At 45.7% G+C, this 26,076-nt stretch overlaps 1 protein-coding gene across 4 annotated transcripts in view; it reads left to right on the top strand.

Annotated features, from left to right (window-relative positions):
* The window catches only part of CCDC102A (coiled-coil domain containing 102A), a 175,852-nt gene that overhangs the window by 44,599 nt on the left and 105,177 nt on the right, over window positions 1-26,076 (top strand). The window contains exon 2 of one of the 4 annotated variants that reach the window (XR_004539246.1): window positions 14,421-14,503. The exons of the other annotated variants lie outside the window; for them this stretch is intronic. The gene's annotated coding sequence lies outside the window, so the exon portion shown is untranslated. The remainder of the gene's footprint in view (window positions 1-14,420; window positions 14,504-26,076) is intronic. 4 annotated transcript variants of the gene reach the window in all.

Below are 26,076 nucleotides of genomic sequence, written 5' to 3'. Positions count from 1 at the left end.
GTCAGCGTATGAAAAATTTTCCATACCTCTTATCAGTTTTGTCGCTCTTCTCTGGACTCCCTCGAGTACTGCCATGTCTTTCTTGAGGTACGGCGACCAGTACTGGACACAGTATTCCAGGTGCGGGCGCACGATACAGTGGCATGATGACTTCTTTCGTCCTGGTTGTGATACCCTTTTTTGATGATGCCCAGCATTCTGTTTGCTTTCTTTGAGGCTGTCACACACTGCACCGATGGCTTCAATGTTGCGTCCACCATCACCCCCAGGTCTTTTTCAAGGTCGCTCACCCCTAGCAATATTCCCCCCATTTTATAGCTGAACATCGGGTTCTTTTTCCCTACATGCATGACCTTGCATTTATCCACATTGAAACTCATTTGCCATTTTTTTGCCCACTCCTCTAGTCTCGTCAGGTCCCTCTGCAGGTCTTCACAATCCTTCTTGGTTTTGACCCTGCTACAGAGTTTGGTGTCATCAGCAAATTTAATGACCTCACATTTCGTCCCCGTCTCCAGGTCGTTGATAAATATATTGAACAGGAGTGGTCCCAACACCGATCCCTGAGGGACTCCGCTCGTGACCCATTGCCAGTCTGAGTAATGCCCTTTTACTCCAACCCTCTGTTTTCTGCCCGCCAGCCAGTGTCTGATCCATCGGTGTACATCCCCTTGCACCCCGTGATTCCACAGCTTCTTAAGCAGCCTTTCGTGAGGTACCTTGTCGAAGGCTTTTTGGAAGTCGAGGTAGATGATGTCTATGGCTTCCCCCTTGTCCATCTGGCTGTTTATTCCCTCAAAGAAGTACAGTAAGTACAGCTGATGTTTGGTTTTCTGTGCAGAACCCAGCATGCCTCACAAGTTGTATTTTTATTGATATTCTTTCAATCAAAATAAAAATTTGAAACCCCCCTCCCCCACTACTAATGCCTTTGCCCCATAAGAGTGCATAAAATCATCTCTTCTCTCATACTTATATAATTCCACTGGAGTTCCGTTCCTTCCCTAACCATGTAAACCGTGTCGAGCTCCATCTGCGGAGATGATGCGGTATATAAACCCAAGATTTAGATTAGATTAGATTAGATTAAGAGAGAGAGGAGGCAGCAGGGGAGTTCTGGACACTTTAATGAGACATACCACATAGCATGTACACTGAGACTCTGGTAATAGTTTATTCTTGTGTTATATAATTAAAAGCAGAAAGTCAAATGATCTTAACAGCAGCAGGAAAAGGAAGATTTGGACAGTGTGTCTGGAGTAAGCTGATGATTTTGTCTGCAGCATTTTTGAAAACTCGAAACAGATTTCTTGGTGGCAAACATAAACTATGATTTAACTCATAGGGAGGGATGTCTATGCAGAAGAAAGAGACAGAAACAAGGAATAGAAAGAGGAATAGAAGGCAAGAGGAATAAAAGAGGCTAAGTGAGAGAGAGTAATCCAGTTGTTTGTGGGATCTGAAACACTACAAAACATGGGAAGTTACATGCTGCAGTGAGAGCATGAGATGTGGAAAGTTATGCGTTCTAGAATACAAGAGACTATTCATTGGCGTAAGGATACAAGATTAAGAAGGCACACCTACCCCTGTAAGAGATAATCATTGTAGGCAGAACAAGGAATATATGAAGCCAGGAAAGGTGGAGGACTTGCAGTTATATTATAGATCCCGGTTTCTATAAAGAGCGGCCAATTATCCAAACCCAAATGCTAGTTACTGTAATCAGTTACATTTTTAAGTAACTATAGATGTAACTAGTTACTTTTTATAAGATCGACTAAATTAAGTAACTAGTTACTTTATTTTACGAGTAGTAACTACTAACAAAATGTACAAGTTACTTTTGCATTACTGTTTACATAGCAAGCAGAACAACTGACGCCAAATTACAAGAAGTTAAGCCTTAGAAACTTAGCGAAATGCAGTGCCCTCTGGAGCAAGTGCAGTCAAAGTCCACAGGCAGCAGAAACAGTGTACAAAACTTTGGAAACCTCACTTGCTGTTCCAAATGTTACTAGATGGAATTCATTCTATTATTCTGTTTGCAAAATGTATTCTGTTGTGGAGAAGTCTAAAACTGTGCTCGGTGACATCTGTGAAAAGCTTCCCCTAACAGCTTCCTGCTAAAATTAAGTTGCTTTCATGGCAGAGTATATTGAGGTGATGAAACCAATTGCTATGGCACTGGATACACTACATGCTTCATGGAAGTTCTTCTACCAACGGTTTCTTCCCTACGTGCACCTTACCTCCAACAGGCCTTTGTTCAAATTTGCCAGCCCACTTGTTGATGCTCTAATGAATGGAATCATTAAGCGCTTTGGTCCACAATTCAAGCTGCGCTGGATCCAGTCAGATGCTGCCAGAGATCGTGCCAAATATTTGCTGATGCAAGCAATGCAGGCTCAGGCTGACACTGCAAACATAACTCCTAATGTAGCACCATCTTCCAGTGACGACACCAGCTTCTTCTGCTTCTATGAATCAACACTGTGCAGTTGGAAATAGACCTCTTCTTGAATGATACTGCACGTGATATATCCAGTCTCCAGTGCTATCCAACTGTGAAGGAAGTGTTTATTTTGAAGTAGGAGTTGATGATCTATCATATTGAAAGCCACTGAAAGGTCTAAGGAGATAAGAAAAGCTGATTTGTGTTGATCCAGGAAATATTGTACTGACGTGGTTAATCCTATGAGTGCATGTTTGGTGGAGTGGTTTTTATGGAAGCCCGTTTGGTTAGGGTGAAGGGCTTGTGTTTTGTTGAAATAATCTGATATTTGAATGAAGATGAATTTTTCTATAACTTTAGCCAGAAATGGTAAGGTAGAAATCGGTCTATAATTGGAGCAATCTAGAGTGCTTTCTTTTTTATTCTTTATTACAGGGTGTATGATAGAATGTTTCCAGGCTGTTGGCATGGTAGCTGTGGTCATACTTCTATGTATTAATTTAAGGAGAAAAGGCCCAAAAATCAAAAAGGACTGACTGTTTCAAAAAGAAAGGAGGGATGATATCACGACTTGATCCTTTAGAGTTTAGTGATGGGTTATTTATTTGACCTGATATTTATTTGGTCGTATATACCGTATTTGCCGGCGTATAAGACGACTGGGCGTATAAGACGACCCCCCAACTTTTACAGTTAAAATATAGAGTTTGTTATATACTCGCCATATAAGACTACCCCTTCTTCCGCACACCTTCTGCACAACAAATAAAACTTAAAAGAACATCAGAATTTATTTCAACAATTTTAATTAATTCACTAAAGCTGAATAGAACAATAAACCCATGGGAGCTGCCATGCTATTTGTTTTCTAAACTGTTAACCAAACTGAAACTGTCAATGATAGAAGGAAGATAACACATAGAGGGAGAGAGCAAGTGCCGGGCAAGTCCCTAGCAAATTTGCTGGCATGACAGTTTCCCTTTAAAAGCCTTCAAAAGCCTCCTGTTCGGCTCCGCAACTTCCTTAAGGGCTAGACTCCACACACGGCCGCATGTGTGAGAGACGTAGTAAAGAGAAAAGGGGTGGGGCCAGAGCGCCGCTGCTTCCCGCTGCGCAGGATGAAGGAGCTGGCACCCTTGTCACACTGATGTCCCGCCATGGCCCCGCTGATGTCCCGGCAGGTTTACTAGTACCGTAAGCACCGTAAGGAGGTAAGGAAGGAGATGTTAGGGCATGTAAAGTAAGGGCATGTAAACAGTACCCGGCGTATAAGACGACCCCCGACTTTGGGGAGGATTTTAAGGTACTGAAAAGTCATCTTATACGCCGGCAAATACGGTACTCGTAAAGTTCTGTAATAGAATGGATTCAATAGAGACCTGAAAGATACTCCAAGGTGTATCTCCTGCAATATTCTACTATTACTATTTAATATTTCTGAAATGCTACCAGATGCATGGAGCGCTGTACAAGAGGAGGTCCCTACTCAAAAGAGCTTACAATCTATTCACTACAAAATAAGTAGAGATTCAAGTTAGAAAATGACACAGGGAAAAAATCTGTCCCCGTCACTGCCCCATCACCGGACCACTGTCCCCTTCACCTCCCTGTCCCCGCCGTCCCCTTCACCACCCCATCCCCGCCGTCCCCTTCACTGCCCCGTCCTCATAGCATCCACCCTTCCCTCTCACCACCTCACTGTCCTTCGGCACCCCTCGTGCGGTCAGTGCATCTCCCTCCCTCCCCCTTACCTTCGCGGCGCGTTTTAAGGTTTGAGTAGCTTGTTGAAAGCCGCCAGAGTGTTCGTGCAGTCACGTGCGTGTGTGGGCGGAAGCTCCTCCTCTGATGCAACCAGAAGTTGCGTCAGAGGAGAAGATTCCGCTCACACACGTACGCGACTGCACATATGCTCCGGCGGCTTTCAACAAGTCTCAAACCTTAAAACGTGCTATGAAGGTAAGAGGGAGGGAGGGAGATAGATAGATTTGGGTAGGTAGGTAGGAAGGAGGGAGGGGGTCATGCGTGTTCCCTCCCTTAACTGCGGGGACAAGGCCATTCACCGCTCCATGGGGCGGTGGATGGCCTTGTCCCCATACCTGTGGTGAGCACCTTTCCCCCTCTTTCACTGTTTTGGCAGGTTACCCGCGGCTACTCGTGGCTACCTGCGGGTAACATCCACCGTGTCATTTTTCTAATTCAAGTAGCACTGTCACCATTCACTACTTGGGTAATATGGGCTCGAAAAGAGGCAAGAAAAGTAGCTTGTGGCAAATAGAAGCATTAGACTGCAAAAGATCATCCACCTTAGTCAGATAGTTGAAAAGACTATGCTTTTTGAATCCAAAGGCCCAGATCCCATTTGAGTAGAGATTCTCTCTTTTTGCATATTAAAAGACTTTTATATTACATTACATTAGTGACTTCTATTCCGCCTGTACCTTGCAGTTTTATAATGGTGAATTGCTTTCTTCCAATTTGTACATTTTTTTCCTCCATAATATACATTCTAATTTTTAGCAACTCTGTTTTGCATTCATTAGTTCCTCAGTGAGCCATTCTACTGTCTTTCTAATAGTTCTGGATTTCGTCTTACTAGCACTAATTCATCCAATTAAGAGATAACTGAATCATTCCAGTTATCAAATGGGTAGCTAGTTGAAACATTCCCCTTGCAATTATTTCATCTTTTCTATACCAAAATTTGGGGGGGTCAATAGGTTCAAAGAAGAGCAACTAAGATGATAAAGGGGGACTCCTCTCATATGAGGAAAGACTGAAACGGTTAGGGCTCTTCAGCTTGGAAAAGAGATGGCTGAGGGGAGATATGATTGAAGTCTACCAAATCCTAAATGGAGTAAAAAGGGTAGTAGGGACTCAATTATTCACTCTGTCAAAAATTACAAAGAGTAGGGGACACTTGATGAAGTTACAGGGAAATACTTTTAAGTTCAATATATTTTATTAATAATTTCATATATAACATAAGAACATAAGCAGTGCCTCTGCTGGGTCAGACCAGAGGTCCATCATGCCCAAAAGTCCGCTCACGCGGCGGCCCATCAGGTCCAGGACCTGTATAGTAATCCTCTATCTATACCCTTCTATCCCCTTTTCCTTCAGGAAATCATCCAAACCCTTCTTGAACCCCAATACCGTACTCTGTCCTATCACACCCTCTGGAAGCACATTCCAGGTGTCCACTACCCTTTGGGTGAAGAAGAACTTCCTAGCATTGATTCTGAATCTGTACCCTTTTAATTTTTCCGAATGCCCTCTCGTTCTTGTAGTTTCCGAAAGTTTGAAGAATCTGTCCCTCTCCACTTTCTCTTTGCCCTTCATAATCTTGTAAATCTCAATCATGTCCCCTCTAAGTCTCCGCTTTTCCAGGGAAAAGAGCCCCAGTTTCTTTAATCTTTCAGCATATGTAAGGTTTTTCATACCTTTTATCAATCGCGTCGCTCTTTTCTGAACCCTCTCGAGTACCGCCATATCCTTCTTAAGGTACGGCGACCAATATTGGACGCAGTACTCCAGATGCGGGCGCCCCATCACCCGATACAACGGAAGGATAACTTCTTTCGTTCTGGCTGTAATACCTTTCTTGATAATACCTAACATTCTATTTGCCTTCTTTGAGGCCGCTGCGCACTGTGCCAACGGCTTCATTGTCTTGTCCACTATTACCTCCAAGTCCTTTTCTAGGGTACTTTCACCCATTACCAGCCCTCCCATCGTATAGCTGTACTTTGGGTTTCTGTTTCCCACATGCAACACTTTACATTTCTCTACATTAAACTTCATCTGCCATCTCGTTGCCCACTCTTCTAGTTTGTTCAGGTCTCTTTGTAAGTCTTCACAGTCCTCTTTTGTCCCAACTCCACTAAATAGTTTGGGGGTCATCTTCGAATTTTATTACTTCGCACTTCGTCCCTGTTTCAAGATCGTTTATAAATACATTGAATAGCAGCGGTCCGAGTACCGACCCCTGCAGCACACCACTCGTGACCCTCCTCCAGTCAGAGTAGTGGCCCTTCACTCCTACCCTTTGCTTCCTACCCGCCAACCAATTTTTGATTCATCTATGTACGTCTCCTTCCACCCCATGGTTCTTCAGTTTCCGTAGTAGGCGTTCATGGGGTACCATGTCAAAGGCTTTTTGGAAATCCAAGTATACGATGTCTATGGGGTCCCCTTTGTCCATTTGTTTGTTAATTCCTTCGAAAAAGTGCAATAAGTTCGTTAGAAACATAGAAAAATGACGGCAGAAAAGGGCCATAGCCCATCTAGTCTGCTCACACTAAAGATCCCCTTCCCTAAATTTATTCTCCCAGATATCCTATATGTCAACGAGTCTGCCTATTCCGATGACTCTCCCCCCACTATTACCCTCTTAGAGATCCCACATGTGCATCCCATTTATTCTTAAAATCTGGCACGCTGCTGGCCTTGACAACCTGCACAGGAAGTCTATTCCAATGATCAACCACTCTTTCGGTGAAGAAATACTTCCTGAAGTTGCCATGAAATTTCCCGCCCCTGATTTTTAGCGGATGTCCCCTTGTGGCCGAGGGTCCTTTAAGAAAGAAAATATCATCTTCCTCCTCGATACGACTGGTGATATACTTAAATGTCTCAATCATGTCTCCCCTCTCCCTACGTTCCTCGAGAGAGTACAGCCGCAATTTATTCAGCCTCTCATCGTATGAGAGATCCTTGAGCCCTGAGTATCCTGGTGGCCATACGCTGAACCGACTCGACTCTCAGTACATCTTTACGGTAGTGTGGCCTCCAGAACTGCACACAGTATTCCAGATGAGGTCTTACCATGGTTCTGTACAATGGCATAATGACCTCGGGCTTCCGGCTGACGAAACTTCTACGGATACAGCCCAACATTTGTCTAGCCTTGGATGAAGCCTTCTCCACTTGATTGGCAGCTTTCAGGTCTTCACTAATAATTACTCCTAAATCGCGCTCTGCTGTGGTCCTTGCTAAGGTCTCACCATTTAGGGTGTAATTTCTGCACGGATTTCTGCTGCCAAGGTGCATGACCTTACATTTCTTAGCGTTAAAGTTAAGTTGCCAAGTCGAGGACCAGCGTTCCAACAAGAGTAAGTCTTGTGCCATACCGTCGGGCAAAGTGCTATTACCTACTATATTACACAGTTTGGCGTCATCTGCGAATAATGTTATTTTACCTTGAAGCCCCTGAGCCAGATCTCCTACGAACATGTTGAAAAGGATCGGGCCCAACACCGAGCCCTGTGGCACTCCACTGGCTACAACCGATGTTTTGGAGAGGGTGCCATTTACCACCACCCTCTGAAGTCTACCACTTAGCCAGTCGTTGACCCATGCAGTTAGTGTTTCTCCTAGGCATGATCTTCCCTTGCAGAAGCCATGCTGGCTTGTTTTCATCAGTTTATTTATTTCTAGATGTTCATCGATGCTGTCTTTTATCAGTGCTTCCGCCATCTTCCCCGGAACCGAAGTCAGACTTATCGGTCTGTAGTTCCCCGAGTCACCTTTTGATCCTTTTTTAAAGATGGGCGTAACATTGGCTATTTTCCAATCCTCCGGGATCACGCCTGTATTCAGGGATAGGTTACAAACCTGCTGTAATAGTTCCGCTATTTCCTCCTTTAGTTCCTTCAAAATCCTAGGGTGGATTCTGTCTGGGCCCAGAGATTTGTCACTTTTTAATCTATCTATCTGCCTATGTACGTCTTTGAGGCTTACTTCCATGGATGTTAATTTTTCTGTTTGGTCTCCTTTGAAGATTTGCTCAGGTTCCGGTATGTTGGATGTGTCCTCCTTTGTAAATACTGACGAAAAAAACATGTTTAGTCTATCCGCCACCTCTTTTTCCTCCTTCACCACTCCCTTTCTATCTCCATCATCCAGCGGTCCCACCTCCTCCCTAGTCGGCTGCTTCCCTTTAACGTATCTGAAGAACGGTTTGAAATTTCGTGCTTCCCTGGCTAGCCTCTCTTCATGACTCAAACAGTTCACAGAAATTATTGGCAAAACAGATTAATTACAATAATCAGTATACAAATAATGTTGACACCAAGACTGAACATACCTAAACATAAGAAAACTAACAGGATGTGCATTACCCCCCCCCCCCCTAAAAAAAAAAAAAAAAAAAATACTTTTAAAACCAATAGGAGGAAATTTTTTTTTTTCACTCAGAGAATAGTTAAGCTCTGGAACGCATTACCAGAGGTTGTGGTATGAGCGGATAGCGTAGCTGGTTTTAAGAAAGGTTTGGACAAGTTCCTGGAGGAAAAGTCCATACTCTTATTGAGAAAGACATGGGGGAAGCCACTGCTTGCCCTGGATCGGTAGCATGGAATATTGCTATTCCTTGGGTTTTGACCAGGTACTAGAGACCTGGATTGGCCACGTGAGAATGGGCTACTGGGCTTGATGGACCATTGGTCTAATCCAGTAAGGCTATTCTTATGTTCTTATGCAATATTTGGATGAGAGAACCAATCTTTGGTGTTAGTCAATGATATTTTCTAAATGTAAGTTGTAGTCCCCTAACAGCAAAACATGATCAAATTTAACTGCATACTTGGACAATAATTCTTCAACTTTACTTCACAGCTGACCATTTTCCTAGAGGACAACACCAAGGCATATAACATAATGAATCGATATGCATCATCAGAGATTTTGCACACAATACAATCTAGTCCTAATTGATTATTAGTTTCTATCAGTCGGATGTTAAAAAACTCCCTATAAAAGAGTTCTCTATGACTGGTTAGCCCTGAACAAGCGATTTAGCCAGCAAGAAGCCATTATTGGCCTCTTAAATTACTTTGAATGCCAACTCCCTCATTGCCTGTGATTTTACTGTAATTATTCTATGCAACAGTGTGTGCTGGTGTCCAATGCGTGGCTTTGCGCAGTTTACTTCTGCATAAAGCCGTTTCTTACACTGAGCACCCCTCAAAATTATGCCCAAACATCACACTAACCCTGCACAAGGGGGACAGGAAGATGCCTGCAATACTTAAGTGTAACTTGCCTTGATCTATAACTGAAAGAGGCCAGATTTAAATTCAAAATTCCTTCCCGTCCCATCCCTTTGTTTGGAAAGTCTGTTCCTATTGTAAAACTCCTAGTGGCAAAATATTTAAAACAGTTTGAACGCTAGGATTTGCATTAAATCATCCCATAGTCTTTTATCCTTTTCTTTTCCATCAAACTTAAGAGATGTCCAGTAGATGCAGTGGTGAGTTTCTGCCACATTGTGCCAGGTGTCATGCTAGCCTGGCCCTGATGCCTTTCCAGTGGCTGTGAGGACAGAATCATCATGGCCTTCCTTAGGATTACCATATTCCGGAACTTGGAGGCGAGGAGGATGGCAGTTTGAGTGCAGAGCTCCTCTCCCTGGACAATCTGCCTGCTTTTAAATATCAGCAGCAGTGGGAGATCAATTGCTTTTACACCTAAGCAGCAACGGGACCAACCCACCAAAAACCCATAGTCCCGGTCCTGCAAAAATATGAGCTCCACTCTCCCTGCAGTTCGCTAGGAAAATCAACTGCTTTTACACCTAAGCAGCAGCAGGACCAGCCACCACTACCAAGAGCCCTTTGTCCCGATCCAGCCAGGCATGTGAGCTCCTCCCTCTGCAGTCCATTGGAGAGATCAATCTACCTGCTTTTAAATATCAGCAACAGTGAAATCAACTGCTTTTACACCTCAGCAGCAGCGGAACTATCTGCAACTACCAAGAGCACACAGACCCGATCCAACCAAGAGTGTGAGCTCCACCTCCCCCTGCAGTCCACTAGGAAGATCAACTGTTTTTTACACCTAAGCAGCAACAGGACCAGCCACCACTACCGAGAGCCCTTTGCCCTGATCCAGCCAAACAAGTAAGCTCTTCCCCCAGCATTCCGTTGGAAAAATCAATATGCTTGCTTTTAAATATCATCAGAAGTAGGAGATCAACTGCTTTTACACCTAAGCAGCACCAAGACCAGCCGCCACTATCGAGAGCTTTTGTCCCAATCCTCCCCCTATATCCCGTTTAAGAGATCAATCTACCTGCTTTAAATATCAGCAGCAGTATAAAAACAACTGCCTTTACATACAAGCAGCAGCGAGACCTACCGCAACCAGCAAGAGCCCACAAACCCGATCCTGCCAGGAGTGTGAACTCCTCCCCCTGCAGTCCATTGGAGAGATCAATCTGCCTGCTTTTAAATATCAGCAGCAGTGGAGATCAACTGCTTTTACACCTAAGCAGCAACGAGACCATCCACAACCACCGAGAGCACACAGACCCGATCCTACCAAGAGTGTGAACTCTTCCCCCCATGCAATCCGCTAAGAAGATCGATTGTCGGCTCCGGGCGGCTTTCCCGCAGAGGAGAGAATCCTGCATTCACCGTGGGCCTCATCTGGGGCAGCCTCCTTGGAGCGGCTGGGGCACGGGCAGTGTGTCTGGGAGGGAATGCATGGATGGGAGAACATCGCAGGGGAGGAGACATAGGCATCCTGGGACTGTCTGACAAGTCTCTTCCCTGAAGAAGCCCTTTCTGGAAACGTCAGTCGCTCCTCCTAAACTTACTTGCTCCACTTCATCACTGACGCTGAAACCGTGGATTGAAGACAAAGTTTTATTTTATTTTCCTTTCCAGCTTATGATTTATCTTTAATCTTATCTATTGTTTTGCCTTTTGTCTTTGTTTTGTTCTATTTCTATCATTTAAATTTCTCCAGAATTCTACTGTTCAATGACTCCCCCTTCTGCTTCTATTCCTTTCTCTCCTCTCTTCTACCTTCCAAAGTATTTAGATCAATGCTGTCTTGTTAAAATGTTTATTTTATTTTTATTTTTCCTCTAACTCTACTTTTCACTTCTCTATTACCCTCCAGGTACTTTAGTTAGATTGTGAGCCTTCGGGACAGTAAGGGAATTTTTCAAGTACCTTTCTTATTTCTAATCTTAATGTATATTTTCTGTAAACCGCTTAGAACCTAACGGATGTAGCGGTATATAAGAAATAAATTACATTACATTACATATGGCTCCAGAAAAAGAAGGACGGATTGAGACATCTGGGTTTTACTTCCATTGAAAGCACTAGAAATAAAACCCGGATGTCTCAAACCATCCTCTTTTTTCCTGGAGCCATATGGTAATCCTAACCTTCCTTGCTTTACTTTCCCTATAACAGTGGTCCCCAGCCTTGTCCTGGAGGAGTACCAGCCAGTCGGGTTTTCCCAATAGCCCTAGTGAATATGCATGAGAGAGATTTGCATATAATGGAGGTGACAGACATGCAAATCTGCCCCATGCATATTCATTAGGGCTCTCTTGAAAACCAGACTGGCTGGTGCTCCTCCAAGACAGTGTTGGGGACCACTGCCCTATAGGATCTCACAGGCAAAGGCTGAGCTCAGCACTCCTACCTTTAGAGACCCATAGTTCCCCACCTCCTGAAGAAACTGGAGAGTGTGGTGTAGTGGTTGGAGCTACATCCTCAGCACCCTGAGGTTGTGGGTTCAAATTCCGTGCTGCTCCTTGTGACCTTCGTTTTAATTCCCACTTAATCCTCTACTGCTCAGGTATATTAGACTATGAACCCACCGGGACAGATAGAGAAAAATGCTTCAGTACCGGATTGTAAACTGCTTAATACACCTTGTCCAAGCAGTATATAACTTGCTCCACTATCTCCATTGCTCTTCAATGTCTATATGTCCTCACTGGGCACACAGCTAACCCAGCTGGGAATAAAACTATTTAGTTATGCAGATGACTTTACGATTATCATCCCATTCGCTAATTCTGTCTGAAACTATTCCCAAAGCTTCAGAAGCCATAAACATGATGGAGCACTGGATGACAAACTTTAGGCTCAAACTTAATTCAGAAAAAACAACTTTCTTCGTTGCTTCGCCACATCCGCTTGACACCAAATCACCACTATGTATCAATAAACTTAGTTACCCTATCCAGCCCACCATTAAGATACTAGGTGTAACTTTGGATCAATGCCTAACCATGAAAGACCAGGTAGACTCCTTAATCAGAAAGGGATTCTTTACTCTCTGGAAACTCAGATCCATTAAAGCTTATTTCGATACATCGGCATTCAGAACCCTAGTCCAATCCCTCGTACTAAGTCTACTTGACTACTGTAACATCGCTTATTTAGCAATTTCCCAAAAGAATATGCAACGTTTACAATTGATGCAAAATGCAGCAGTCAGACTGATCTTTGGGCTGAGGAAGTTTGACCACGTGACACCCTACTACCGGCAGCTGCATTGGCTGCCAATTGTGGCGCACGTAAAGTTTAAATTTGCCTGCTTCTGCTTTAAAGCACTACACGGACTTGCCCCTAAATACATAACTGACCTTTTCTTCTTCTCAGCCAACAGACACAAGAGAAGCTCACATTCCAATTTCGTTTCCCCCCCAGTTCGAGGTTGTAAACTGAAAAAACACCATGAACAGCTTCTCTCACACCAAGCAGCATCATGGGGTAAAGACCTAGAACAATTGCTTTCGCCCACTACTTATGGGGAATTTAGGAAATGTCTAAAAACACACTTGTTCCTAAAGCATCTTGACAACTGATTGATCCTCTCTTCTCTCTCCCCTCTATAGCGATTAACTTGTCCTGTTGATCACTCTCTCCTCAACAATGAATTTCCTGTCCTATTAATTCTCTTTCTTCCTCCCCTCTTAAAGTCAATTTCAATTTGTTACCTTTGCTTAATCTTCTGTAAACCACGTAGAACTTCACAGTATTGCAGTATATAAGCTATTATTATTATTACCGTATTTGCCGGCGTATAAGACGACTTTTCAGTACCTTAAAATCCTCCCCAAAGTCGGGGGTCGTCTTATACGCCGGGTACTGTTTACATGCCCTTACTTTACATGCCCTAACACACAGTTCTTCAACCGCCGGTCCGCAGAAAATTTCTGCCGGTCCGCGCAGGACCGGCGAGATCAAGTCGGCAGTTAAATTTCCTGCCGACTGCGGTTCTTGTTGATTAATGTTCCTCCCAGCCTCAGGCGATCAAGATAGGCTGCCAACGTCGGGGCCTTCCCTCTCTGAGTCTCGCCTGTTCGGAAACAGGAAGTTGAAACAAGTTGCTGAAGAGGGCCGCGGGGAAGTTGCGATTAGACCGGAGAGAGCTGCAGATTCAGGTGCAGGTGGAGGGAGATGGTCAGCGTGTGCGAACAAGATCCTGGGGAGCCTTCACAGTGGCTGTCTCCTCTCCCACCAGCTCTCCAATTTGCCAGGGCAGTGATTTACCGGCAACTTCCTGCAGGCAAGTACGGAGAGCTGCTGGAAGGGGAGGAAGCCACTGTAGGAGGCAGGGAAGGTGCTGGAAAAGGGAGATCTGTTACTGGACTTGAAGGGAGTTAGAAGGAGAGGTGTGCGGAAGAAGGGGTAGTCTTATACGGCGAGTATATAACAAACTCTATATTTTAACTGTAAAAGTTGGGGGGTCGTCTTATACGCCCAGTCGTCTTATACGCCGGCAAATACGGTATATAATTCTAATTTCCACTGCGCTTTAAAATGAGAGCCAGTGCTGTATGACTTGCTTCTTCATTTTCTCCCTGATAAGGACATGCCTGGTGCCTTATCACACGTCACTGACCTAGAACCATAGGTGCTAAAATTTCAAAATCATTGCAGTGCCAAATAATAGAAATTAACCCTTCTTGAGCATAGTAGCATACGATGCCTTATACTATTATAATTTGAATATTTTTGTTGCTGTAATTTCTATGGCTTATGTTGTACTTATTTTTGCTTGCGTGAATTCCTTCATAGAGACGGTAAATAAATCCTAATAAATAAATACATGATGATAGGTGGGGGGGGGGGGGGTGTTCAGCAGCCACAAAGCTGAGTCCTGTGCCTGGAGCATTTTTCAACACACTTTCTTCTTTCTATTGTTGCTGTAGTGCAAGAGGAAACTCTTTTTTAGAAAATTACCTCTGAATAGAACCATTTCCTGTCCTGCTCTATTGAATCCTGCTCCGGGCTGGTAAGTGAAACAAATTGTTGAAGCAGTTATCCTTAAGTGGCTTATGGCAGGAAATCTTAATACTGTATTACATTTAGGATTGGTATTAACATTAACCTTCAGCCAAATAATGAGTACACTTTTGAGGCCTTTTTTTAATTAGATTTTTTTAAATTAAGTATTACATAAACTTTTAGTCTTCGTTTTAATTCCCACATAACTTCTGACAAAACATCTCAGGCTTTCATTCCTTTTACTTGCCTTTTCTGTTCACTGTAAGGGCAGCTTTGTAACCTAGGTGCCCTCAGTTATATGGCCCTGGAACTTGTAAATGTCTAGATCAGTGGTTCTTAAAACTGTCTTGGGGGACCCCCAGGCCAGTTGGGTTGTCAAGATATCCCTAATGAATATGCATGAGGTAGATATGCGTGCCTCTGACCTCATATGCAAATCTGCCTCATGCATATTCATTAGGGATATCTTGAAAACCTGACTGGCCTGGGGATCCCTCAGGACAGGTTTAAGAACCACTGATCTAGAATACTAATGCTTATGCACATAAGTGTAAACGTACCTATTCTCTAAACAACACAGCTAATTTACATAGGTCCTGATTCTTGTAATGACGCCAAAAGTTAGTACAGTATTTCAGTACAAAATATGGAGCTCCTTTTCAGGTTTTGTATTTCACAATGTGCCTGATAGTGAAGAGCGTTGTATTGCTATTGCTCAGATAACATGAAAATCAGGATTTATTTTGGGGTGGGGTATGGTGACTTCAATGGAGAAATGTTCCAGCTCTGATCTGCACATTGTAGGGAGGTAGAATATCAGCTCCCATATAACTAATTTTTTAATGGTGTGTTATACTGAGCTTTTCCTCTCATTTTGCTTCTTCTTGTTTGAGCATTATATATCTCATTTGTGTTTTTGCTGAAAAGCAGGCTACAGTGTATGTGGTGAGAAACATGGTTCTTTGAGTTTGTCTGGCAGGATCTATTGTTTTGCTTTAAACATGGGTGACCTGGGCTTAAAAGGAGTGGTGCGTGAGACTCTGCTGTCATTTATTGTGTTACTGAAGCTACTGCCCTCTTAAGAAGCTGCTGCCGTAGGCAGCTGGCCAGTCTTGCCTAATAGTTGGGGCAGTCCATGCCCCACTCCCATTTTGGATGCTCGGGGGGGGGAAGGGGGGATCCCAGGCAGCGGATTGGCATACAGATGCCATTCTAGAACTTGCACTCAGCATCCTTGGCTATCTTCCACTAAATATTCTGGACAGCTGGGTTGCGTGCCATAACTAGTCATCCCCGACAATCATTGGCTGACTGGCTAAGTTTAGTGGCCAGATAGACCTGCCTAAATAGCAGGTCTGTCTTTGGCTGCTGTGACTTAGCTGGTCAGCTGATGAATAGCAGCTTGGCTGGCTCTGTTGGATGCGGCTGAAAATAGGCCGGAAATTTAATGCTGGTCACCAGATACAGCCCTGGCATTGAATTTCGAAGTTCATGGCCTCCCACGGTTTGAAAATTGGCCCCATACTGTTTTCCTAGAAATGGGATGTTAGATATTGGCTGATAACTTTCAAGTTTGTCCTGGTCAAGGTTGATCTTCTTTAGCGAAGGACGTACTACTGCCTTTATATTTAAAAAAAAAAAAAATGCTATTGGAGTTCACAGTTTTTGTGGCACCTTCTATGAGGCCCCTGCATGCCTGCTGCACTATCTTTGATGGGAAGGGGTTGAGGGAGTGGGTAGTTGGTCGAAGATCTCAAGATTTTGACAAAGCCCTCTTCTGTTGTTGGTTTCAAAGATTCCCATATGTCTGTGTCAGGAGGGGATGGGTTTGTGTGCTCTTGGTTTGGCTAATCTAGTCTAATCTAATCCTTAGGTTTGTATACCGCATCATCTCCACGTTCATAGAGCTTGACGCGGTTTACAATAGGAGAAATAGGAAGGAACTACAACAGAGGGTTAGAGGTAGAAGTGTGAAGAAAATTTAGAGGACTTGGGATGCCAAGATATAAGAGTTTCCTTGATTCCTAAGTTGGAGGGAGACTTACATTTTTTGAGAAAAGCCAGGTTTTCAGATGTTTGCGGAAAACTTGGAGAGAGCTCAAGTTCCGAAGAGGGGAGGTAAGGTTGTTCCAGAGCTCAGTGATTTTGAAGTGAAGGGAGGTCCCTAGCTTTCCTGTGTGGGAAATGCCTTTTAGCGAGGGATAGGATAGTTTTAATTTGTGGGAGGATCTGGTGGTATTAGGGTTTGAGGAATTAAAAGAAAGAGGGATAAAGGGAGGGAGGATACCATATAGGATTTTGAAAGTTAAACAGGCGCATTTATAGTGGACCCTGGCGATTATCGGAAGCCAGTGGAGCTTGGCCAGGAGCGGGGAGACATGGTCAAATTTACTTTTAGCGAAGATGAGCTTGGCTGCAGCATTCTGAATCCGTTGGAGTCTGTGGAGGTTTTTCTTAGTTAGGCTTAAGTAGATAGAATTGCAATAGTCCAATCTGGAGAGGATGATGGATTGGACAAGGAGGATAAAATGTTTTTGATGGAAGCAGGATCTAACTTTCCTCAGCATGTGAAGGCTGAAAAAGCATTTTTTTTACCAAGGATTGGAGGACAATGGGGAATCAATGATGATGCCCAAGACCTTGCTCGAGAACTCAAGCTGCAGAGAGGAGCCAGAGGGTAGTGGGATGGAGGTGGGAAGGTGATCTAGTTTTGGACCGAGCCAAAGAAGTCTTGTTTGGACATTGGGTGGGACCGCCTATAAATCCTGGCAGAGACTTTTAATTTTGTTGGCAGAAGTATGCACAAAATCATTGCAGTTCAGTTTTGACTGGACAAGCTGGTTCTGTTGTGGGGGTTGCAGTAGGCTGTTTACTTGGCTGAATTGGCAGGCTGTTTAGTGCATTGAGAGAACACTGTTTTTTGGCTGCTGTTATAGCTTGGTGGTACTATATCAGTACCGCATAAGCAGTGTTATTCCATTGACCCAAGATAGGGTTACCAGATGTCCAGATTCCCCCAGACATGTCCTCTTTTTGCGTGATGTCATTGCATCATATCCGTGACTGGGGGCGGAACAGATTGGGAAAGAGGCGGAACTGGGTGGTTCTGGGAGACTTGGTCAAGGGTCCGGATTTTTCCAAAGGAAAATCTGGTAACCCTAACCCAAGAGACTCGGGCCCAGTGCTTCCAGGCCTGTTCTTAAGGAGTCATAGGGATGATCAGAAACCCACTCACTACTAACTACTAATCCATTTCTATAACGTTGCTAGATGCACCACCAACCACTTGATTATGACCCTCCTACCTCTCTGATTATGACCCTCCTACCTCTCTTGATTATGACCCTCCTACCTCCTACCTCACACACTTATGCCAGCTCAATAGCTGATACAAGTGCCCACTTCTAAGTGCATGCATGCATATATGATTTTTTTCTTTCGACAGGCTTTTGGAAAAGGTATCTCCCAAACGTATCCCCAAAACATGACACCTAGCAGTAGCAGCATGAAACTACCACTATAGGTACCATTTGGGGACAGAGCCAGTAAGGAAGGAGTGACTGGGGATCACTCTTGCCCTTGGACCATCAGATACAGGGCTCTTAAGCCCTCAATGATTGGGACCTTAGGAGGCTGGGGAGGGGTGTTCATCAACAGGTAGAGGGACCCTCTACCTGTTGATGAACACCCCTCCCCAGCCTCCTAAGGTCCCAATCATTGAGGGCTTAAGAGCCCTGTATCTGATGGTCCAAGGGCAAGAGTGATCCCCAGTCACTCCTTCCTTACTGGCTCTGTCCCCAAATGGTACCTATAGTGGTAGTTTCATGCTGCTACTGCTAGGTGTCATGTTTCTCTGTAAGGGCACCATTTTGGATAGAGCGCCAGCAAAACAGGAATGACTGGGGATCACTTCTGCTCTTAGACCACTCCACTATTCAATATGGAGCCCTTATGCCCATGATGGAGGGGGGGCCTTAAGGAGGTTGGGGGTGGTCTTCATTGTGGGTAGGGGGTGCTGTTCTGGTGGAGGGTCATGATTGGGGTAGTGATGGGTCGTGATTAGGGGTGGGAGGTTTCTGATTGTCCTGGGCCCCTTAAAATTCAGACCCAGGAGCTTTTAGCTGGGGTTAAATTTACTGTGATTTTATGACCATAACACAAATTGTAGTGTATATCTGGTGCACAAAGCAAGTCATGTTGTGGTTTTTACAAAGTAATGAGCTGCTTTATATGCATTTGCATGTTTTGCATCTCATTACTATGTAACCTGTGTTTACGTAAATATTATCATGTTAGGACAGGAGAAGCTGTGTTAGAACCTTTTAAGTCACATTAAGGGGCAATTACCGTATTTTCACGCATATAACGCGCGCGTTATACACGATTTTACAAAGCGTGCATAACCATGTGCGTTATATGTGTGAGCACGTTTTACATTTTTTTTTTTTACATTCTGATCCGGCATTCCCCCTGCAAACCGGCATCCTCCCCCCCCCGCTCACGTCACCCCCCCCTCCCCCGCGATCCTACATCCCCCCCCAGCACCGCAAAGACAACTCTTACCCGATTGGGCACCGGCACCAGCACCAATGCACAGCATGTGCCAGTGCCAGTGCCCGAAGATCCTCCCTCGTTGGTTTGGGCTGGGCGGTGCGAGAGAGATCCTCCTTCTACCTCTGCCGGGCTGGACTAGGCTTTGAGCATTTGCCTAGTCCAGCCCGGCAGAGGTAGAAGGAGGATCTCTCTCGCACCGCCCAGCCCAGCCCAGCCCAGCCCAAACCAACGAGGGAGGATCTTCGGGCACTGGCACTGGCACATGCTGTGCATTGGTGCTGGTGCCCAATCGGGTAAGAGTTGTCTTTGCGGTGCTGGGGGGGATGTAGGATCGCGGGGGAGGGGGGTTGACGCGAGCGGGGGGGAGGATGCCGGTTTGCAGGGGGAATGCCGGATCAGATTATCTCGGATCAGAGGGGGAGGGGGGAGGATGCTGGTTCGGAGTAGGCGGGAGGAGGTTTTAGCATGCGTAGTATACGCGTGTACGCTAGAGAATGACACGGTGACGGTTTACCCGCGGCCACCGCATTTAAGCCGCGGGTCACCGCCGAAAACGGGGAAGAAAACTAGCAGTCGCTGCGGTGACGGGGACAAGGCCATTCACCGACCGCGGAAACGGTGAACAGGTTTGTCCCCGCGGGCCAATGTACCCCCTTCTAGGAACCGCTATTTACCGCCCGACGCCCGATTCACCCCCCCAGCAGGACCGCTCGCACCCCCACCCCGAACGACCGCTCGCACGCGCTCCCACCCGCACCCGCGATCGGAGCAAGAGGGAGCCCAAGCCCTCTTGCCCGGCCGACTCCCCGACGTCCGATACATCCCCCCCCCCGGCAGGACCACTCGCACCCCCACCCCGAAGGACCGCCGACTTCCCGACAATATCGGGCCAGAAGGGAGCCCAAACCCTCCTGGCCACGGCGACCCCCTAACCCCACCCCGCACTACATTACGGGCAGGAGGGATCCCAGGCCCTCCTGCCCTCGACGCAAACCCCCCTCCCCCCCAACGACCGCCCCCCCCAAGAACCTCCGACCGCCCCCCCAGCCGACCCGCGATCCCCCTGGCGACTCCCACGACCCCCCCACCCCCCTTCCCCGTACCTTTGGTAGTTGGCCGGACAGACGGGAGCCAAACCCGCCTGTCCGGCAGGCAGCCAACGAAGGAATGAGGCCGGATTGGCCCATCCATCCTAAAGCTCCGCCTACTGGTGGGGCCTAAGGCGCGTGGGCCAATCAGAATAGGCCCTGGAGCCTTAGGTCCCACCTGGGGGCGCGGCCTGAGGCACATGGGCCCAACCCGACCATGTGCCTCAGGCCGCGCCCCCAGGTGGGACCTAAGGCTCCAGGGCCTATTCTGATTGGCCCACGCGCCTTAGGCCCCACCAGTAGGCGGAGCTTTAGGATGGATGGGCCAATCCGGCCTCATTCCTTCGTTGGCTGCCTGCCGGACAGGCGGGTTTGGCTCCCGTCTGTCCGGCCAACTACCAAAGGTACGGGGAAGGGGGGTGGGGGGGTCGTGGGGGTCGCCAGGGGGATCGCGGGTCGGCTGGGGGGGGCGGTCGTTGGGGGGAGGGGGGTTTGCGTCGAGGGCAGGAGGGCCTGGGATCCCTCCTGCCCGTAATGTAGTGCGGGGTGGGGTTAGGGGGTCGCCGTGGCCAGGAGGATTCTTAGTGGCAAGACCATTGAAAGAGATGAGAAAATCAAATCAAAAATGTTAAAAGCTGTACCCATTGTGGTTCATATTAATCGTAAATAAAATCTATAAGCATAAACAAAAGCCTTAAGTAACACTGCCATCTATGCCCATTCCACTCATCATCCAGGTCATGTGCATGGAACACCTTTAAGATTTATGGCATAGGCACCTTGTCACCTTCTATCATCATTCTTTAGACAAAAACAAAAACCAATGTAAAAGAAAAATGTCACACACCAGCTTCAGTCTAGTTAGTTCAGAAAATGCCAAATATTTGATTCTAACTTGTATCAACTGGCACTTGATTTCTCAAGTGCAGTCCAGTGGCTTAAAATGCTCTGACCCTACTCCACTGCAAATGAGGACCCTCTAGAGACCTACTTGATTAGAACTCAAAGCCTGAGCAGAATTATACCTGTCAATTTTTGTCCAAATAGAAAAGGTCCATGCCTAGAAGGGGTTAGGGGGTCGCCGTGGCCAGGAGGATTTGGGCTCCCTCCTGGCCCGATATTGTTGGGGAGTCGGCGGTCCTTCGGGGGGAGGGATGTATCGGACGTCGGGGGGGGGGGGGCATCAGGCTTTCAGGATGGGGACAGACCTTCAAGGGGGGACAGTGCAGGGAAGTCAGGGAATTTATATTAATTAATTTTTTCTCTGCGTGTTTTGTTTTTGTATAGTTATTAACAAATATTTAACTAAGTTTTAAAGTTTTAAAGAATGTTTCCTTTATACGTAAATAAAGAAAAGTGAATGGGATTGCAGTGGCGGTGACGGGGCGGTGAATGGGGTGGCAGTGGCGGTGACGGGGCGGTGAAGAGGATGGTGAGACGGGGACGGGGCGGTGACGGGGATGGTGAGACGGGGACGGGGCGGTGACGGGGATGGTGAGACGGGGACGGGGCGGTGACGGGGACCAATTTTTTCACCGTGTCATTCTCTAGTGTACGCGCTATATTAACATTTTATTACATAAATTTGTGTTCCCCGCGCAGTATACCCGTGTGCGCGTTTTACACGGGTGCGCGGTATATGAGTGAAAATATGGTACTATGACTTAAAGGCCCTAACGTGGCTTGATAACTTCCTTTCTTAAGCTACCGCTGGTCTGTAGCAGGTGTAAGTGCAAAGCACCTAAATTTTAGGCGTGCCAATGCCAAGTTACACTAGTATTTCATAACTGAATCTGGGTATCCACGTGCCATTATAAATAGGCATGGGGATGCTGGCTTTAAGAACTGACCCTTGAGTTCCTGATTGACTAAGCTTTCTTCCCTCAGGCACAAAATGGAGAAGCAGCCTTAGGAAATCAGGTAGTAAAGTTGCTGTGGCAGATCTTCCAACAGGATATCTCTCTCCTCATCAGCTGTTCGACTTTGGTTAGGTGGAGTGGGAGGTGAAGGAGGGCTCATCACTGGCTTTTAAGTTTTTGAGCTGTATCCTAGATTCAAAAAAACATTTGTCAAGGCATTCTTTAAAGGCTGACCAAAACTGTTGCATACCCATATGAAATAATAAAATATCATTGTTATTTCATTGTTTTATATACAGATAAAAAACTAAAAATAATAATTTGGTTTTTTTTTAACCCAAATAGGTAAAATTGAAGTATTAATTTTGAATATAGGGGGAACCAAGATGGCTACAGGATAGAGGTCATACTAAAAATCTGGGGGGGGGGGGATTTATTGATGAGTACTCATTTTTCAGAGGTGATTAAGGTCTTGAGTTGGTGATTCTCTTATAAACACATGTACATAGCTCATTAAGTTTCATTATATTTTACATCTGGGACATATAGGTCTGTAAGTTATAGTGGAGGTAGTTTTATTACTGCACCTATATATACTGTAGGTACCTAGACAGTGCCCGATAGTCGCATATTCTATAATTTGGCACTTATTTCTCTTTATAGAAAACTAGCATAACCAAGTATATTATGTTGTTATTTTTATTAGGATATACTATACCACTCAAGCTACGCTTATAACAGTTCCAGACTGTTTACAACATAACAATACAAGCCATTAAGGAAATCCATAAAATATAGGAAAAAAACTAAAATTGTTCTTACTAGGCATACACAGTAGAAAAAAAAAATCTCTGATAAATTTGTCTCAAGGAATAAATTGCATCATGCCTCTTAGCAAAGAAAACTAGTAAATATGGTTGATTTGGGAGATACCTTTTCCAAAAGCCTGTCGAAAGAAAAAAGTCATATATGCATGCATGCACTTAGAAGTGGGCACTTGTATCAGCTATTGAGCTGGCATAAGTGTGTGTGCCAATGATACGTGCATAACTTACAGAATACTATGTTACTTGTGTAAATGTGTGCCCTGCCCAGACTCTGGCCATGTGTGCTTGCCCCTGTAAAATACATACTAGATATGTGTACATTAACATTAATAGCACATAAGAGGTTTTCCAGTATATATACCCCAATACATAGGCATCAGAATGGAGGGGGGGGTCAGGGTCATGGCCCCCCTCAATATTGGTGGTTGGATGTCAGAAGAGCCAGTTGTGGCTCTCCTGACTCCTCTACCTACCTCCTCCCCGGCCACTGTAATTTTAAATCTTCAGGTAGCTGGCAGCGGCAATAAGGTAAGCCTGCTGCCATCAGCCTGCCCTGGAAGACTTCATTCTGCTGTGCCTACATGGAACAGGAAGTCGTTGCAGAATGCAGACTTCTAGGGCAGGCTGACAGCAACAGGCTCACCTCGTAGCCGCTGCCAGCTGTCCAAAGATTTAAAATTGCAATGGTTGGGGAGGAGGTAGGTGGGGGAGTTTGGGAGCTGGAGAGTGAGGTCATGCCACAGGATCCCGCTGGGGGGAGAGCTGGGGTTGAGAAGGGAAGAAAGAACATATGCTGCATAGGCAGGGGAAGGCTGGGAAGGCATGATGCATGTCGGTAACAAAAATCTAATGCAGGATATTCGGGGCGGTACTTGGAGAGACCTCCCAGGAAAGAGACTTGGGTTCTGATCGAAAAGTCGATGAAGCCATCTGCATATTGTGCTGCGATGGCAAAAAGGGCGAACAGAATGCTAGGAATGATAAAGAAGGAGATCACGAACAGATCGGAGAAAGTTATCATGCCGCTGTACCGGGCCATGGTGCGCCCTACCTGGAGTACTGCATTTCAGCCCTGATCACCGTACATGAAGAAGGACATGGTACTTCATGAAAGGGTCCAGCGAAGAGTGACTAAAATGGTTAAGGGGCTGGAGGAGTTGCCGTACAGTGAGAGATTGGAGAAACTTAGCCTCTTCTCCCTTGAAAAGAGGAGACTGAGAGAAGACATCATCAAAACATTCAAAATACTGAAGGGAATAGATTTAGTAGTCAAAGACAGACTGTTCACACTCTCCAAGGTAGGGAGAACGAGAGGGCACTCTCTAAAGTTGAAAGGGGATAGATTCCTTACAAACGTAAGGAAGTTCTTCACCCAGAGAGTAGTGGAGAGCTGGAATGCTCTTCCGGAGTCTGTTATAGGGGAAAACACCCTCCAGGGTTTCAAGACTAAGCTGGACAAGTTCCTGCTAAACTGGGATGTACACAGGTGAGGCTGGATTCATTTAGAGCACTGGTCTTTGACCTAGGGGTCGCCGCGGGAGCGGACTGCTGGGTAGGATGGACCACTGGTATGACCCAGCAGTGGCAATTCTTATGTTCTTAGGGAAGGACAGATGCTGCACGGGCTAGGGGGGTAGGAAGGGAGGGAAAGAGATGCTGCACAGGTGGGGTGGTGGGATGGGAGGAAAAAAGATATGCTACTGGTGGGGGAGGGAAGAGAATGTAGAATTGTACTTAGGTACGTGAAGCAGGAAGGAAAGAGAGATGGTGCACATTGGGAAAGGAAGAAAGAAGGAGAATTGTTGGGTATGATAGTGGTAGAGAGGAGGAAGGGAGAAATATTGGATGTTGTGGTGGAGAGGGAAGGGTGGGACATGTTTGGACATGGTGATGGAGGGAAGGGAGGAAGAGATGCAGCATGGTGTTGGAGAGGGTTGATAGAAGGAGAAATGTTGGGCATGGGACTGGTGGGGATAGGGAAAAGATTCTGAACAGGAGCCAGGGGATGAGAGAGGGAGAAAAGTTGGACTTGGCAGTAGAGGGGGTGGGAGAGATTTGATCTGGACTCCCCCCCTCTCTTTTTCTACTCTCTTTGCAGCACGGGAGGGAATGAGAAAGAGAGAGATGATAAACAATGTATGAGAGATAGACATGTTGCACACAGGGGTGGAGGAGAGAGAGGAAGAAATGCAGAAAATAGGAAAGCAGAAAAAAAAAGAAACTGGAACTGACTTGATGGAAAAATAAATCACACAACAAAGGTGAAAAGCACTTTATCTTTAATTTATTGACTGAAATACAGTATGTTAGCTTTGGGAAATGTGTACAGGCAGTCCCCAAGTTACAGACACTCGACTTAATTATGACTCGTACTTAAGAACATGGTTACGGCTTCATTTGATTTCACTGAGTAGTATTTCCAGTGGCATAGACACCTATACTTTTCCTGCAGCAGATTTAGGAATGATGCATGGCCATATTAAGAACAGTGTGAGGTTGTGCATGCTGTACCTTAGAGGGAACACTGGAGGGGCAGTTGGCCCTTTTGTCAGCTGGGAGCAGAAGTAAGCATCAAGAATGGGTGGGTTGGGGGGTGACAACATCTTTTTGATGCTGCCCAGGAGGGAGGAGGGAAGGATGCCTATTCCCTCCTCCCTGGTAGTGAAGGTATGTCGGCCTGTGGGGGATGGACTAAAGCTACTGCTAGGCCACCAGGGAAGATTCCAGGTAAGGCTAGACTCAAAATATGGCACTGGTCTTTGACTTAAGGGCCGCCGTGTGAGTGGACTGCTGGGCACGATGGACCACTGGTCTGATCCAACAGCGGCAAATCTTATGTTCTTATGTTTTGGCCTGGCAGGTCAGGCCATGGCAGGGCTTTGGCTAGGTTGGGAGGGTGGGGATCCACTGGGCCATCAGGTCCTTTTGAGAGGTGTTTGAGAAGAATACATCAGACCACCAGGAAATTTATTTTTTAAAGTGGGAGAGGGGTCACCCGATGTTGGGGGAGAGAAGAGAGAATTTGAGCACAAGATAATAAAGGGGATGGAACTCTTCTCATATGAGGAAAAACTAAAAAGGTTAGGGTTCTTCAGCTTAGAAAAGAGACAGCTGAGGGGAGATACGATTGAAGTCTACAAAAGCCTGAGTGGAGTACAACGGGTACAAGTGGATCAGTTTTTCACTCCATCAAAAATTACAAACATAGAAACATAGAAGATGATGGCAGAAAAGGGCTATAGCCCATCAAGT

The sequence above is a fragment of the Geotrypetes seraphini genome, chromosome 4, assembly GCF_902459505.1.
Source record: "Geotrypetes seraphini chromosome 4, aGeoSer1.1, whole genome shotgun sequence".
Classification (NCBI taxonomy): domain Eukaryota; kingdom Metazoa; phylum Chordata; class Amphibia; order Gymnophiona; family Dermophiidae; genus Geotrypetes; species Geotrypetes seraphini.
The sequence above is the reverse complement of the archived record's forward strand: the minus strand, read 5'-3'. Positions and strand labels throughout refer to the sequence as shown.